The following is a 14,235-nucleotide window of genomic DNA, read 5'->3' on the forward strand; positions in this document are numbered from 1 at the left end:
CAGGGCAGATCATACAGTCCTTAAAAACGTCACAGACTTTTTGAAATGATCACTGTCAGCGTCCTCAGGCAAGGTCAACAAAACGAATGGGAAAACTGGACTCAAACAGAACAAAGATTAATTATATGAGATTAAGTGAACTGCTCAATATGATTGTGATTTTTACAACTTGTCTGACATACTTCTGGCTACTAATCATTGTTTTTCAGATACAGAAAAGCTCCTTTTCTCTTGTGATTTACAACAATATGGTAATTTACACCTACGGGTAAAATTAAAATATTTTTGTCTTGTCTCTACCTGGTTCCTCCAGAAATTGGAGGAATTCTTAGGTTCTGAGCAACCTTATCAGGTGAATGAAAAAAACTCCCTTGTCATGTGTAGGAATCTAGAGATCATTGGGACCTGGAAAAAAGACAAGTGTACTCAGTCTATAGATATCACAGGCAGAATCTGAAGGCAAGCCACTGGAATGGCTTTCCTGCCTTCAGAGGCCTTCAGAAGTTCAATGTGAGATTCCTACTGAAAAGGTCCAGTGCAACCAATTTTAAAGAGCCCAGGGACTTACCTGGTGGTCCAGTGGTTAAGACTGTGTGCTTCCAATGCAGGAAGCATGGATTCAATCCCTGGTCAGCGGACTAAGATGTCACAAGCCACACAGTGTGGCATAATAAATAAATACAAGCCTATATAAGCAATTAAATGTATATAAGTAATCAGGCCACGTTTATTGAAACCAGGCTTTTGAACAAATCAGCCTTAATTAGTCTGGGTTTAGTAAAAATGAAGATAATCTAGAGAGAAAAAAATGATATTTCAGTTTTATACATGTGTTGATGTTGCAGTTATGTGTTTACTGAGGCTTTGTATTATCTATGTCCAAAATGGCTCTTTATCGCTATGTTATATTAGTACACAGTTTATTGGAACTAGTAAAAGGGTGTTTTAAGCTTGTTTCCAAAGCCAGTCACAGTCCTTTCTCTCTGGATGAAGATCAGATGCCACGTGACCTACAGCTAAGCGATTATGCGCACTGGAAAAGACACGGCCTAAAGGACTAAGCAGAGTAAAGGACCCTGATCAGGCACTCTTAACTAGCATCTGTACCAAGAATGAAGGAAACTGACTTGAATTTGCACTTTGCATTTAAGAAGGGCTTATAGAAAAGCTTGCTGACCCCAAATGACACCCACACCAAGGTGAAAAGACGACAACAGTGGAAGAACAGCCGACCTGAACATCGGAACCAGGCCTGTAGGAACCGCCCAGCTCACTCAGTCGCACTGTTCACCAAATGCTGTCTCCCTGTCAGAACGGAAAGTTACTATTTTACTTCTGACCCCAATATTCAGGATGAAAAAAAAGTCTCTAGTGAAGATGCCACAGGGTCTAGCTGTTCATGACGTATCGGTGCCTGTTTTCTGTGCACTGCCAGAAGCCTGCGAGCAGTGCCTGTGTGACAATTAAGTGATCAAGTGCACGGCCTACAAAGCACTTCCCCAGTAGCACAGCTCTGAGCTTGTTTGTGATATCTGATTCATTCTCCCCCAGAGTGGAGAACTAGGCAGGAAAAAAAAAAAAGGCTCAGCACCAAGGGATATAAGTGGACCCAGAGCAGGCAACTGAGCCACCCTGGCAGCGTTGGAGAAATGTATTGATTTATCAGTGGTGTTTATGGAAACATCTGCAATCGAATGGGGAACATGGTGAAAGACATTTTCACATGTTCAGGTATGGGGACATCATTCTGGCTTGCACAGGATTGAATTTGAACTTTGGGGTGATGAAAACAGCCTGTTTGTGGCCTGTTAAACATGCATTGTACATCTGCTCTAGCCATTTAAAAAACTTACATTAAAAAATTAAAATGAAATAACTGCGGTTCAGACATCCAAAGTGGGAACTAGCTGGCCATAATGGACATGGGTTCAGACACGTTTCTATACTCCTGGAAACGTTATCAGACTTAAGGATATCGTCAGCCATTTTCAAAACAGTATATCCACTGCCAAATACAACCTTATGGTCTCAAAGTCTTATAATCATGAAACCTTTCTCCTGCTTTAAAAACAGTAATAACAAACGAGAAAGCTCAAGCTACCGTGTGTGTGGTGCTCAGTCGCTCTGTTGTGTCCTACTCTTTGCGACCCCGTGGATGGTAACCTGCCGGGCTCCTCCGTCCTTGGAATTTTCCAGGCAAGAATACTGCGGTGGGTTGCCATTTCTTTCTCCAGGAGATCTTCGAACCTGCAGCTCCTGCATTAGCAGGCAGATTCTTTACTGCTGTGCCACCTAGGAAGCTCCAGCTCAAGCTATAGCCTCCTAGGAAAAGGCGACTTGGTTACTAAATATAGGTAAAAAGGAAACACTTCAAAAATTACTTTCTTGTTTGACAACTAAAATAGGAGGGCTCTTTTGACAAACACTGCAAAGGTGCACTTTAACCATTGTCTTCATGGTATTGTTGTCATCCAGTCGCTCAGTCACGTCCGGATCTTCGTGACCCCACCAACTGCAGCATGCCCGACTCCTCTGCCTTTCACTGTCTCTTGGAGTTTGCTCAAATTCACGGCCATTGAACCAGTGATATTCTCTAGCCATCTAATTTTCTGTTGACCTCTTCTCCTTTTGCCTTCAGTCTTTGCCAGCATCAGGGTCTTTTCCAGTGAGTCGGCTCTACGCATCAGGTGGGCCAAAGTATTGGCCCATCAGTCCTTCCAATGAATACTCAGGGTTGATTTCTTGTAGGATTGACTGGTTTGATCGCCTTGCATTTCAAGGAACTCTCGAGAGCCTTCTCCAGAACCACAATTTGAAAGCATCAATTCTTCAGTGCTTGGCCTTCTTTATGGTCTCAGTCTCACATCATACATGACTACTGGAAAAATCATAGCTTTGGCTATATGGATCTTTGTCAGCAAAGTGATGTCTCTGCTTTTTTAGTATGCTATCTAGGTTTGCCATAGCTTACCTTCCAAGGAGCAAACATCTTTTAATTTCATGGCTGCAGTCACTGTCTGCAGTGATCTTCATTGTAATACATCCAGTACTTTCCAAATGTTTGTCTAGGTGCTATGGCAAAGCAATTTAAAAGAGAGGTAATATTTTCTTAACACAAAATAGTGATGCTGAGCTTGGAAATCAAGATTATTTCCAACTCTGTGTCCATTCCCTATATTAGGCAGGATTATTCCCCTCTTCCAACAACACAAGCGAAGACTCTATACATGGACATCACCAGATGGTCAACACCGAAATCAGATTGATTATATTCTTTGCAGCCTAAGATGGAGAAGCTCTATACAGTCAGCAAAAGCAAGACCAGGAGCTGACTGTGGCTCAGGTCATGAACTCCTTATTGCCAAATTCGGACTGAAATTGAAGAAAGTGGGGAAAACTACTAGACCATTCAGGTATGACCTAAATCAAATCCCTTATGACTATACAGTGAAGTGAGAAATATATTTAAGGGACTAGATCTGATAGAGTGCCTGATGAACTATGGATGGAGGTTCATGACATTGTACAGGAGGCAGTAATCAAGACAACCCCCAAGAAAAAGAAATGCAAAAAAGCAAAATGGCTGTCTGAGAAGGCCTTACAAATAGCTGTGAAAAGAAGAGAAGTGGAAAGCAAAGGAGAAAAGGAAAGATATACCCATTTGAATGCAGAGTTCTAAAGAATAGCCAGGAGAGATAAGAAAGCCTTCCTCAGCAATCAGTGAATTCTCCAAGCCAGGCTTTAGCAATACATGAACTGTGAACTTCCAGATATTCAAGCTGGTTTTAGAAAGGGCAAAGGAACCAGAGATCAAATTGCCAACATCTGCTGGATCATCGAAAAAGCAAGAGAGTTCCAGAAAAACATCTATTTCTGCTTTGTTGACTATGCCAAAGCCTTTGACTGTGTGGATCACAATAAACTGGAAAATTCTGAAAGAGATGGGAATACCAGACCACCTGATCTGCCTCTTGAGAAACCTATACACGGATCAGGAAGCAACAGTTAGAACTGGACATCGAACAACAGATTGGTTCCAAATAGGAAAAGGAGTACGTCAAGGCTGTATATTGTCACCCTGCTTATTTAACTTACATGCAGAGTACATCATGAGAAAAGCTGGACTGGAAGAAGTACAAGCTGGAATCAAGATTGCCGGGAGAAATATCAATAACCTCAGATATGCAGATGACACCACCCTTATGGCAGAAAGTGAAGATGAACTAAAGAGCCTCTTGAGGAAAGTGAAAAAGGAGAGTGAAAAAGTTGTCTTAAAGCTCAACATTCAGAAAACTAAGATCATGGCATCCGGTCCCATCACTTCATGGGAGATAGATGGGAAAACTGGAAACAGTGGCTGACTATTTTTTTGGGCTCCAAAATCACTGCAGATGGTGACTGCAGCCATGAAATTAAAAGACGCTTGCTCCTTGGAAGGAAAGTTATGACCAACCTAGACAGTATATTCAAAAGCAGAGGCATTACTTTGCCAACAAAGGTCCGTCTAGTCAAGGCTATGGTTTTTCCAGTGGTCATGTATGGATGTGAGAGTTGGACTGTGAAGAAGGCTAAGCGCCGAAGAATTGATGCTTTTGAACTGTGGTGTTGGAGAAGACTCTTGAGAGTCCTTTGCGTTGCAAGGAGATCCAATCAGTCCATCCTAAAGGAGATCAGTCCTGAGTGTTCATTGGAAGGACTAATGTTGAAGCTGAAACTCCAGTTCTTTGGCCACCTGATGTGAACCGACTCTTTTGAAAAGACCCTGATGCTGGGAAAGATTGAGGGCAGGAGGAGAAGGGGACGACAGAGGATGAGATGGTTTGCTGCTAACTAATCCAAGACCTGTCTGTGAGCTGTTCACGCCTGCTCCTTGGACGGTATAAAACTCCCTACACCCTCCAGTGTGGATCGTACGGTCTTGAGGACATGAGCCCGCTGTGGCCCCCTTTGCCAGGCAAAGCAATAAAAGCTGCTCTTTTGTGCTCCACCCAATACTCTTGTCTTCTCCTTTCCATTCCATATGAGTGAATGGATGCTAGGTTTCAACAACAGTATGATTCACTTAGAAATTGTCTAAGTTGCTACAAAAGCATGATTTCACTGTTTTCTGGTTAATACTCCATACAAATATGTAATTATTTTTTTTCTGTGGAAGGACAGGTCATTTACATTGTTATGTTTCTTTGAGTGGAAACAACTTGATTCAGTTATGTAGACACATGTTTCTTTTTTAGATTGTACTCCCATGTGGCTGAGGACAGAGTGTTGAGAAGTTCCTGTCCTATCCAGTAATGCCTGATTCATTATCCATTCTGTCATATATACATACATTCATGTATATGTATTATAGTTATGTGTGATATGTATAGTATATATATGACACTAATATGTGTGTTTTAATCCCAACCAAGTTCTGTGTATCCAGATCTGTATTGCTCTACCTATATTTATATCTATATCTATGTCACTGTCTATAGATTTATCTATATATCTGTATTTATATCTGTATATTAGTATCTATATCTTTCTATCCAACTATGTTTCCAACTGTCCAGCTCTCTATCTATCTTTCTATATAGATATCTATAGATCTGTGTCTATATCTCTATGTTCAGCCATCAGTTTTTCTATATTTGTGTCTCTGTCAGTCTCTCCAGCTGCCCACAGATCTCTCTCTCTGTCTGTATTGTTGTTTAAGTTGCTAAGTTGTGTCTGACTCTTTGGCAACCCTGTGGACTGTAGCCTGCCAGGCTCCTCTGTCCTTGGGAATTCCCTGGCCAGAATGCTCGAGTGGGTTGCCATTTCCTTCTCCCTATATTTTTATCTGTATCTTCCTTTCCAGCTATCTCTGCTCTCTATGTTTATATACATACACACCCAGCTATCTATATATCTGTGTCAATCTCTATGTTTATTTCTATCTACTGAATACATATCTGTTAATGTAGATGAATAAGCTGGAAGGGCTTTGGGACGTCGCCTGTCTCCACGCCTCCTGGTGCTGGCGTGCCAGTTCTGGCCGCCTGCTTTCCAGTCCCCTCGCCGTCCTCCCAGGGCCGCGTCAGCCGAGTCCGTTGGCAGGACCTGGCACGTGTGTGGGGGGGAAAGGGTATCGGCGAAGAGATGACGACTCTCAACCCTTGGCCCTCTGTGCTCCCTCTCTCTGCACTCTACACTCAGGAGCCCAGCTTTGCCTGGGCTCAGCGTGCCCCACTTCCCAGGAGGAGGCATCAAGAAATGTCGCCATCTTTGGGAGCCACTGTTGGAAAGCCATTGCCTCAAGGGATCTCCTGGGCCAAGGCCTGCGGGGTTGTAAATGATGCCGGCCCTAGGGCCCTACATAAACCACCTGAGGTTGCTAAGACAAAAAGAAGAACAACAGGGCTGAACTGCACAAGCCAAGCCGTCAAGAGGGAACTTTTCCTCACACTTACAAATCAGCAGGAAAAACAAGCGCTGGCGATTTGTCAGCATCATCACCCCTTAGAGAAATGGAGACCAAACTGCAGTGAGGCCTCCTCGAGCACTGGTCAGCAGGCAGGCAGGCTCGAAACGGTAAGGGCTCGAGCGGGGGGAGGACGAGAGGGAATCCCCGTTTCCAAGTAGACGGAAGGCAGGCGGCTAAACGCCACTCGAAAACAGTACGCCGCATCATTTCAAAACTCAAAAGACAGCTAACCACGGGGTCCTGGAATCCCTTTCTGGGGACTACATCTGGAGAAAACTATCCTTCCTACAGACACGTGCACCCCAACGTGGCTTGCACCGCCGCTGACAGTAACCACGGGGCGGAATGCAAAAACGTCCATCGTGCACGTGAATGGACTCAAGCAATGCCTCAGGTGTGCGAAGGGCCATGACTCAGCAAAGAGGGAAGAAAAACATGAGGCCAGGAGTGGATGGACCTGCAGAGGATCACAGGGACCCACGGAAGTCATACTGAGTCGAATTCCATATGCGACCACTTCTAGGTGGAATCTCAAATACAAATGGACTAGTCTCTCAGACTTGGAAAATACACCTGGAGTAGCCTGCAGGAAATCTGGGGCGGCAGGGGAGGAAATAACCAAAGTGGCAGGGATTCGAATACATCAAGTTACAGTGACATAGGTAGGCCGAGAGAAAGACATGGCTGGACACATACAGAGCTGGGGAGACAGTGCGATCGGCTCTAGCCACCAGGCTCCTCCGTCCATGGAAGTTTCCAGGCAAGATACTGGAGTGGGTTGCCATTTCCTTCTTCAGGGGATCTTCCCGACCCAGGGATCGAACCTAGGTCTCCCACATTGCAGGCAGACGCTTTACCCTCTGAGCCACCAGGGAAGACCTAAATTTCATTTTATTTTTTGGTCGTGCCACAAAGCATGTGGGATTAGTTTCCCAACCAGGGACTGAACCCACACCCCCTGCATTGGAAGCCAGAGTCTTAACCACTGGGCCACCAGGGAAGTCCTGATAGTTAATACATTGATGTATACATTAGTACTTCCTAGCAGGATATAAGGATACCAGGATAGAGTGATGTAGACACAAATATGAATACAGATGCAAAGATATCTAGCTACATGGGTGGAGAGAGACTTCCCCAAGAGAGTCATGCATACACAGCTGGCAGAGAGATCATAGATATGATTCCAGAGTGATCCATAAAGAGAGAGCTGCATCTACAGAGCACATGGACCAGTAAATATTTGGGAAGAGATAGTGTATAGAAATAGATATCAATATAGATCGACAAGTAGATTGACACGTAGCTGGCTGGAGAGACAGAGGTACAGTGGAGATAAATACATAAACGTGGATAGATAGGTGGGTACCTGCAAGGAGATAGTTCAAATATATAGGTGTAGATATAGAACAGAGCTGGGCCTAGAAGTAGCCAGAGAGATGTAAATATCGACTGAGATATATATCGACACATAGATCTATGGAGAGCTAAAAGAGCTTAGAGCTACAACCATAGAGCTGTGTCTATTAAAAGCAAGAGAGGTCTGCTGCCGCTAAGTCGCTTCAGTCGTGTCCGACTCTGTGTGACCCCATAGATGGCAGCCCACCAGGCTCCCCCATCCCTGGGATTCTCCAGGCAAGAACACTGGAGTGGGTTGACATTTCCTTCTCCAATGCATGAAAGTGAAAAGTGAAAGTGAAGTCGCTCAGTCGTCTCCAACTCTTAGCGACCCCATAGACTGCAGCTTACTAGGCTCCTCTGTCCATGGGATTTTCCAGGCAAGAGTACTGGAGTGGGGTGCCATTGTCTTCTCCAAAGAGAGGTCTAGCTAGAACTTAAGATGGAAAGTTAGAGCTGGAACATCGGGGAGCTGACGAAATAGATGTACACACGGATAAATACATATATCGAGAGCTGGACCGAGAGTTCAAAAGAGAAGATTAATCAGGTATATAGACAGATAGATACAGAGCCGGCCGGGTGAATGTGGACGTCACTGTACAGAGACAGCCGGGTAGAGAGACAGCAGCAGAGACATCAACACAAAGGCCCATACACACTGGACGGTACAGGTAGGTTCCCAGATAGATCTGGAGACAGCTGCAGTTAAACAGAGCTAGAAACAGAGAGATGGGTGGATAGCGCCATACCTGGAAAGCTGGATAGCAAGAGAGCTGCATGATAATTTGTAAAGAGGAATCTAGGGATACAGGAGAGAGGTACAAGGGCAGCATAATGAACCGGGGCATACTGCAAACAACAGAGAACTCGACTCAACACTCTGAAGCTACAGGAAAGGGGATGTTCAGAAACGTAGACTGGTGTACATGGCGAAGCGAATCCAGTGGCGGTGCCCCTCAAATAAGCACAGCGGTACAAGGCTGCTCCAGTCCCCAGTGGACAGGCTGTGAGGAGCAGGAAATGAGTACAGCCGTCTACTCTGTAGCCCTCACGAGACAGGCTGAGCTGGGCGTTGGTCCATCCCGGGGGCCCGAGCAGGCGTGGATCTCATATCAGCTGGGCAGGAGGTGTATGCCAAGGAGCCCTCCCTTGGGTCTCGCGGTCCTGGCCCCCTCTGCACGGGACAACAGTGTGGGGATCCTCAGGGCCCTCCACGCCTACACCAGCAGGCCTGTGGTCCTCAACACACGGTGCACACTCTGGGCTGGAAGGGCCTCGGGATGGCACCCTGTCCACGTCTCCTGTCGCTAGGCGTACCAGTTCTGGCCTCCTCCTTTCCAGTCACCTCCCCATCCTCCCGTGACAGCTTCAGCAGGGCCCTCTGGCAGGACCTGGAATGTGTGTGTGTGCGCGCGGGGGGTGAAGGGTAATGTTGAAGAGATAATGACTCTCAACCCTTGGCCCTCTGGTTTCTCTCTTCTCTGCACTCTACCTCCCAGGACCCCAGCTGTGACTATAGGGCTCAGCATGCCCCGGTTCCCAGGAGGCGGCATCAAGAAATGTCGCCTCCTTGTGGCCATGTTTGGGAACTACAGTTGGAAAGCCTGTGCCTCAGGGCATCCCCTGGGCAAAGGCCTGCGGAGTTCTACATGCTCCCAGAGCTAGATAACAGCCTGAGTTTTGTAAGACAAAATGCAGGAAGAACGGCCAAATTTTAGAAGCTGTTTTCCACCAACAGCATAATATGTTCACACTAAAAAACAAAACAAAAGCACCCCTGGGTATTTTTTTCAACATCATCTCTTAGAGAAATGGAAACCCAAAGGGATAGTGAGGTATCATCTAGCGTTGGTCAACAGGCAGTCTACGAGAAATAAATGGTCGAGGGGGATGGAGAAAACGGAACCATCATTTTTCTTCATAAAGGGAATGCAGATGGCTAAAAGCCACTCAAAAAAGCAATAAGCAGCTTCCTTTCAAAACTGAAAACATATAGCAACCAGGAGATACTGAAATACATTTCTGGGGCTATATCTGGAGAAAACCATTCTTCCAAATGGCACGTGCACCCCAACGTTCCATGCTCTGCTGTTTACAAGAAGCAAGGCATGAAACCTACGAAAAAGTCCTTGGACACATGCAAATATGTCGACAGTGAGGACTGGGTGTACATGTGCAATGGATGTTACTCAGCTGAAAGGTAAGAGTGAAGCCTCCCAGTAGAGGCAACATTGCTACACTGCAGAAGACCACACTGATCCACGTATTCACGGGAAGACCAGCTCTGAGATCGAATCCAACATGAATACAAATGATCTACTTTATTAAACAGCAACCTACTCCCAGACTTAGGAAACAAACTTAGAGTTACCTAAGGGAAGTGTGGGCCTTGGGGGTTAGGTAATCTAAGTGGTAGGAATTAAAACATACACAGATACAGTGAGATACCTGAATAGCTGGGTAATACGTAGCTGGAAAGATAGATACAGAGGAGGATATATAGATAGCTATGTATGTAGTTACTGGTATACAGACAGATGAGTATATCTGCATATAGATAGATGTATACAGAGACAGATATAATTATACAGCTTAATGTATTAATTGCAGCAGATAGTAATTATGGTAGATACATCTATACATAGCTTGACCGATATGGATATAAAGAGGGATAGACAGATAAAGAGATGGCTAGATATATAGAGATTGGATAGACAGACATATATGCTGTTATTATTCAGTCTCCCAGGTGTTTCCGACCCTGTGACCCTGTGGACTGCAGCATACCAGCCCTCTCTGTCTCTCACCATCTCCTGAAGTTTGCCCAAGTTCCTGTCTGTTGCATCAGTGATCCCATCCAGCCATCTCATCCTCTGATACTCTCTTTGCCTTCTGCCCTCAATCTTTCTCAGCATCACAGACTTTTCAAATGAGTTGGCTGTTCCTGTCAGATGCCCCAAATACCGGAGTTTCAGCTTTATCATCAGTACTTCTAATAAGTATTCAGGGTTGATTTCTCTTAAGATATATATGTGTGTATGTGTGTGTGTGTATATATATATATATATAAAATATATGACATGTATATGTCATATATACAAGACATATATAAATATACATAAAGAGATAGGTGGTGGGTAGATATAAACATATATTTATAGATAGATCTATAGACAACTGGATAGAGAGACAGAACATAACCAGAAATAAGTAGATAAACTGACAGTTTGATAGCTGTAAACAGCTGGATCCAAAGATAGAGTATAGATAGATAGCTGAGCATACAGATAGCTGGACAGACACAAATATGCGTGTGTGCTCACTCGCTCAGCCGTGTCCGACTCTTTGCGACCCTATAGACTTCTCTCCTCCTGGGATTTCCCAGGCAAGTATGCTGGCGTGGGTTCCCATTTCCTCTTGCTTGGGAAGTTTGCAGCACAGGGATTGATCCTGCACCTTCTGTGGCTCTTGCACTGGCAGGCGGATTCTTTACTGCTGAGCTACCTGGCAAGCCCATAGACATAAATACACATATATAGATGGATTAACAGATAGCATGTTGGGCTTTCCTGGTGGCTCAGTGGTAAATAATGTGGCTGCCAGCGGAGGAGATGCAGGTTCAATCTCTGGATCGGGAATATCCCCTGGAGAAGGAAATGACAACCCACTCCAGTATTGTTGTCTGGGAAACCTCAAGGACAGAGTAGCTTGGCTGACTACAGTCCATGGGATGGCAAGGAGTGGGACACCAGCTTTGTGACTGAACAAGAACAAATAAATAGCTTGAGTTATAAATATATAAAGACAGAAAGATACCTGGATATATAGAAAGCTGTATAATAAAAATAGGGAGAAAGATAGATAGCTAGATACTTGGATAAATTGATACTTAGATATATATCAGTTCAGTTCAGTCACTCAGTCGTGTCTGACTCTTTGCAACCCCATGAATCGCAGCACGCCAGGCCTCCCTCTCCATCACCAACTCCCGGAGTTCACCCAGACTCACGTCCATCGAGTCAGTGATGCCATCCACCCATCTCATCTTCTGTCGTCCCCTTCTCCTCCTGCCCCCAATCCCTCCCAGCATCAGAGTCTTTTCCAATGAGTCAACTCTTTGCACGAGGTGGCCAAAGTACTGGAGTTTCAGCTTTAGCATCATTCCTTCCAAAGGAATCCCAGGGCTGATCATAGGTATAAATAATTGTTGTTGTTTAGTCGCTAAGTAGTGTCTGATTCTTTGTGACCCCATGGAGTATAGTCCATCAGACTCCTCTTTGCATGGGATTTCCCAGGCAAGAATACTGCAGTGGGTTGTCATTTCCTTCTCCAGGGGATATTCCCAACCCAGGGATCTAACCTGCATCTCTACTGTATTGCAGTTGGATTTTTTACCACTGAGTTATAAGCCCCATAGATATAAATATACATGAAAAAATACATAGATAGATGGATAGATATAGTATAAATATATATATATATGTTAAATAGATATATAGATACATAGGTAGATAGCTGGATAGATATAGACAGTTGTATACAGAAATAGCTGGATATTAATAGATAGAAATATAGCAAAATAGACAGTGGTTAGTGTGTGTGCCTTAGTTGCTCAATCATCTGATTCTTTGTGACCCCATTGACTGTAGCCTGCCAGGCTCCTCTGTCCATGGAATTCAATATACATAAATACATTGATAGATCTATAGACAGCTAGATAGAGAGATATAAATACAAATAGGTAGATACAACTAGATAGATACACAGTTGGATAGCTGATACTTAGGTAGCCTGGATAATAAGATATATAGGTAGATAGCAAGACTGAGAGATAGAACAAAAGTGTAATGAACCAGGACTTACTGGATAAAACAGGAAGCTCGTCAACCATCTGTCTTAAGCTATATTGAAAAAGAATCATAACAGATAAATGTATATATGAATCAAGTTGCTATAGACCTCAAACAAACATAACATTGTAAATGAATTATATGCTAATAGAAAATAAAAATTATATGAGAAGAAAATGAATACAAATGCCTACTCTAGAGCCCCCAGGCCTGGCAATCTGAGAGTGTCACATCCCTGGGGCTGGGGCAGGCATGGATCCCGAGGATGGACCGTCACGTTACTTAAGGTGGTGGGGAGGATGTGTAAGCAAATGAGCCCTCCCCTGTTGGATCTAGAGTACCTGGTTCCTTCTGCATGGGGCAGTCATCTTCAGATCCAGCAGGGCTCTCCTGCAGTCACACCAAGTCTATTTTTTCCCCCCAAAATGGTGCATACTCTGGGTCAGAAGAGCTCTGAAAAGTCATCCTGTCTCCACATCTCCTGGTGGTGGCCTTCCCACCTCTAGCCTCCTACTTAGTCATTTCACCATCCTACCACAACAGTGTCAGCCTAGCACTCTGGTAGGACTTGGGATATGTCTGGAGGGTGAAGGGTAATGAGTAAGAAGTAATGACCTTCGACCCTTGGCTGTTCGTGTTTCCTGTTTATCACTGTGCACTCTACAACCCACGGATAGGACTTTGGCTATGATGAGGCTTGTCCTTGTTACCAGAATGGGGCGTGAAGAAATGCTGCCCCCTCGAGGCCATTTCCCAGAACAACAAATTTTAATGTGGTTTTTATGGACACTTCACAGGGCTTGGGCTTTCCTGGTGGCTCAAATGGTAAATATATGCAAATGTAATGGCAGAAAGTGAAGAGAAGCTAAAGAGCCTCTAGATAAAGGTGAAAGAGGAGAGTGAAAAAGCTGGCTTAAAACTCAACATTCAAAAAACGAAGATCATGGCATCCGGTCCCATCACTTCATGGCAAACAGATGGGGAAAAGTGGAAACAGTGTCAGATTTCATTTTCTTGGGCTCCAAAATCAATGTGGATGGTGACCTCAGCCATGAAATTAAGACACTTGCTCCTTGGAAGAAAAGCTATGACAAACCTAGACAGCATGTTAAAAAGTAGAGACATCACTTTGCTGACAAAGGTCCGTCTAGTCAAAGCTATGGTTTTTCTAGTAGTCATGTATGGATGTGATAGTTGGACCACAAAGAAGGCTGAGCGCCAAAGAATTGATGCTTTCAAAGTGTGGTGCTGAAGGAGACTCCTGATAGTCCCTTGGACAGCAAGGAGATCAAACAAGTTCAATCCTAAAGGAAATCAGCTCTGAATATTCATTGGAAGGACCGGTGCTGAAGCTGAGGCTCTAATACTTTGGCCACCTGATGCAAAGAGCTGACTCATTGGAAAAGACACTGATGCTGGGAAAGACTGAGGCATGAGGAGAAGAGGGCAACAGAGGATGAGATGGTTCGATGGCATCACCGATTAATGGACATGAGTTTGACCTAACCCAGGGAGATAGTGAAGGACAGGGAAGCC

General features: G+C 44.4%; 1 long non-coding RNA gene across 3 annotated transcripts in view; it reads right to left on the reverse strand.

Annotated features, from left to right (window-relative positions):
* LOC112581215 overlaps positions 1-14,235 on the reverse strand; it is a 45,978-nt gene that overhangs the window by 1,522 nt on the left and 30,221 nt on the right. The window lies entirely within an intron of this gene.

This window comes from Bubalus bubalis, chromosome 21 (assembly GCF_019923935.1).
Source record: "Bubalus bubalis isolate 160015118507 breed Murrah chromosome 21, NDDB_SH_1, whole genome shotgun sequence".
In the NCBI taxonomy this organism is placed as follows: domain Eukaryota; kingdom Metazoa; phylum Chordata; class Mammalia; order Artiodactyla; family Bovidae; genus Bubalus; species Bubalus bubalis.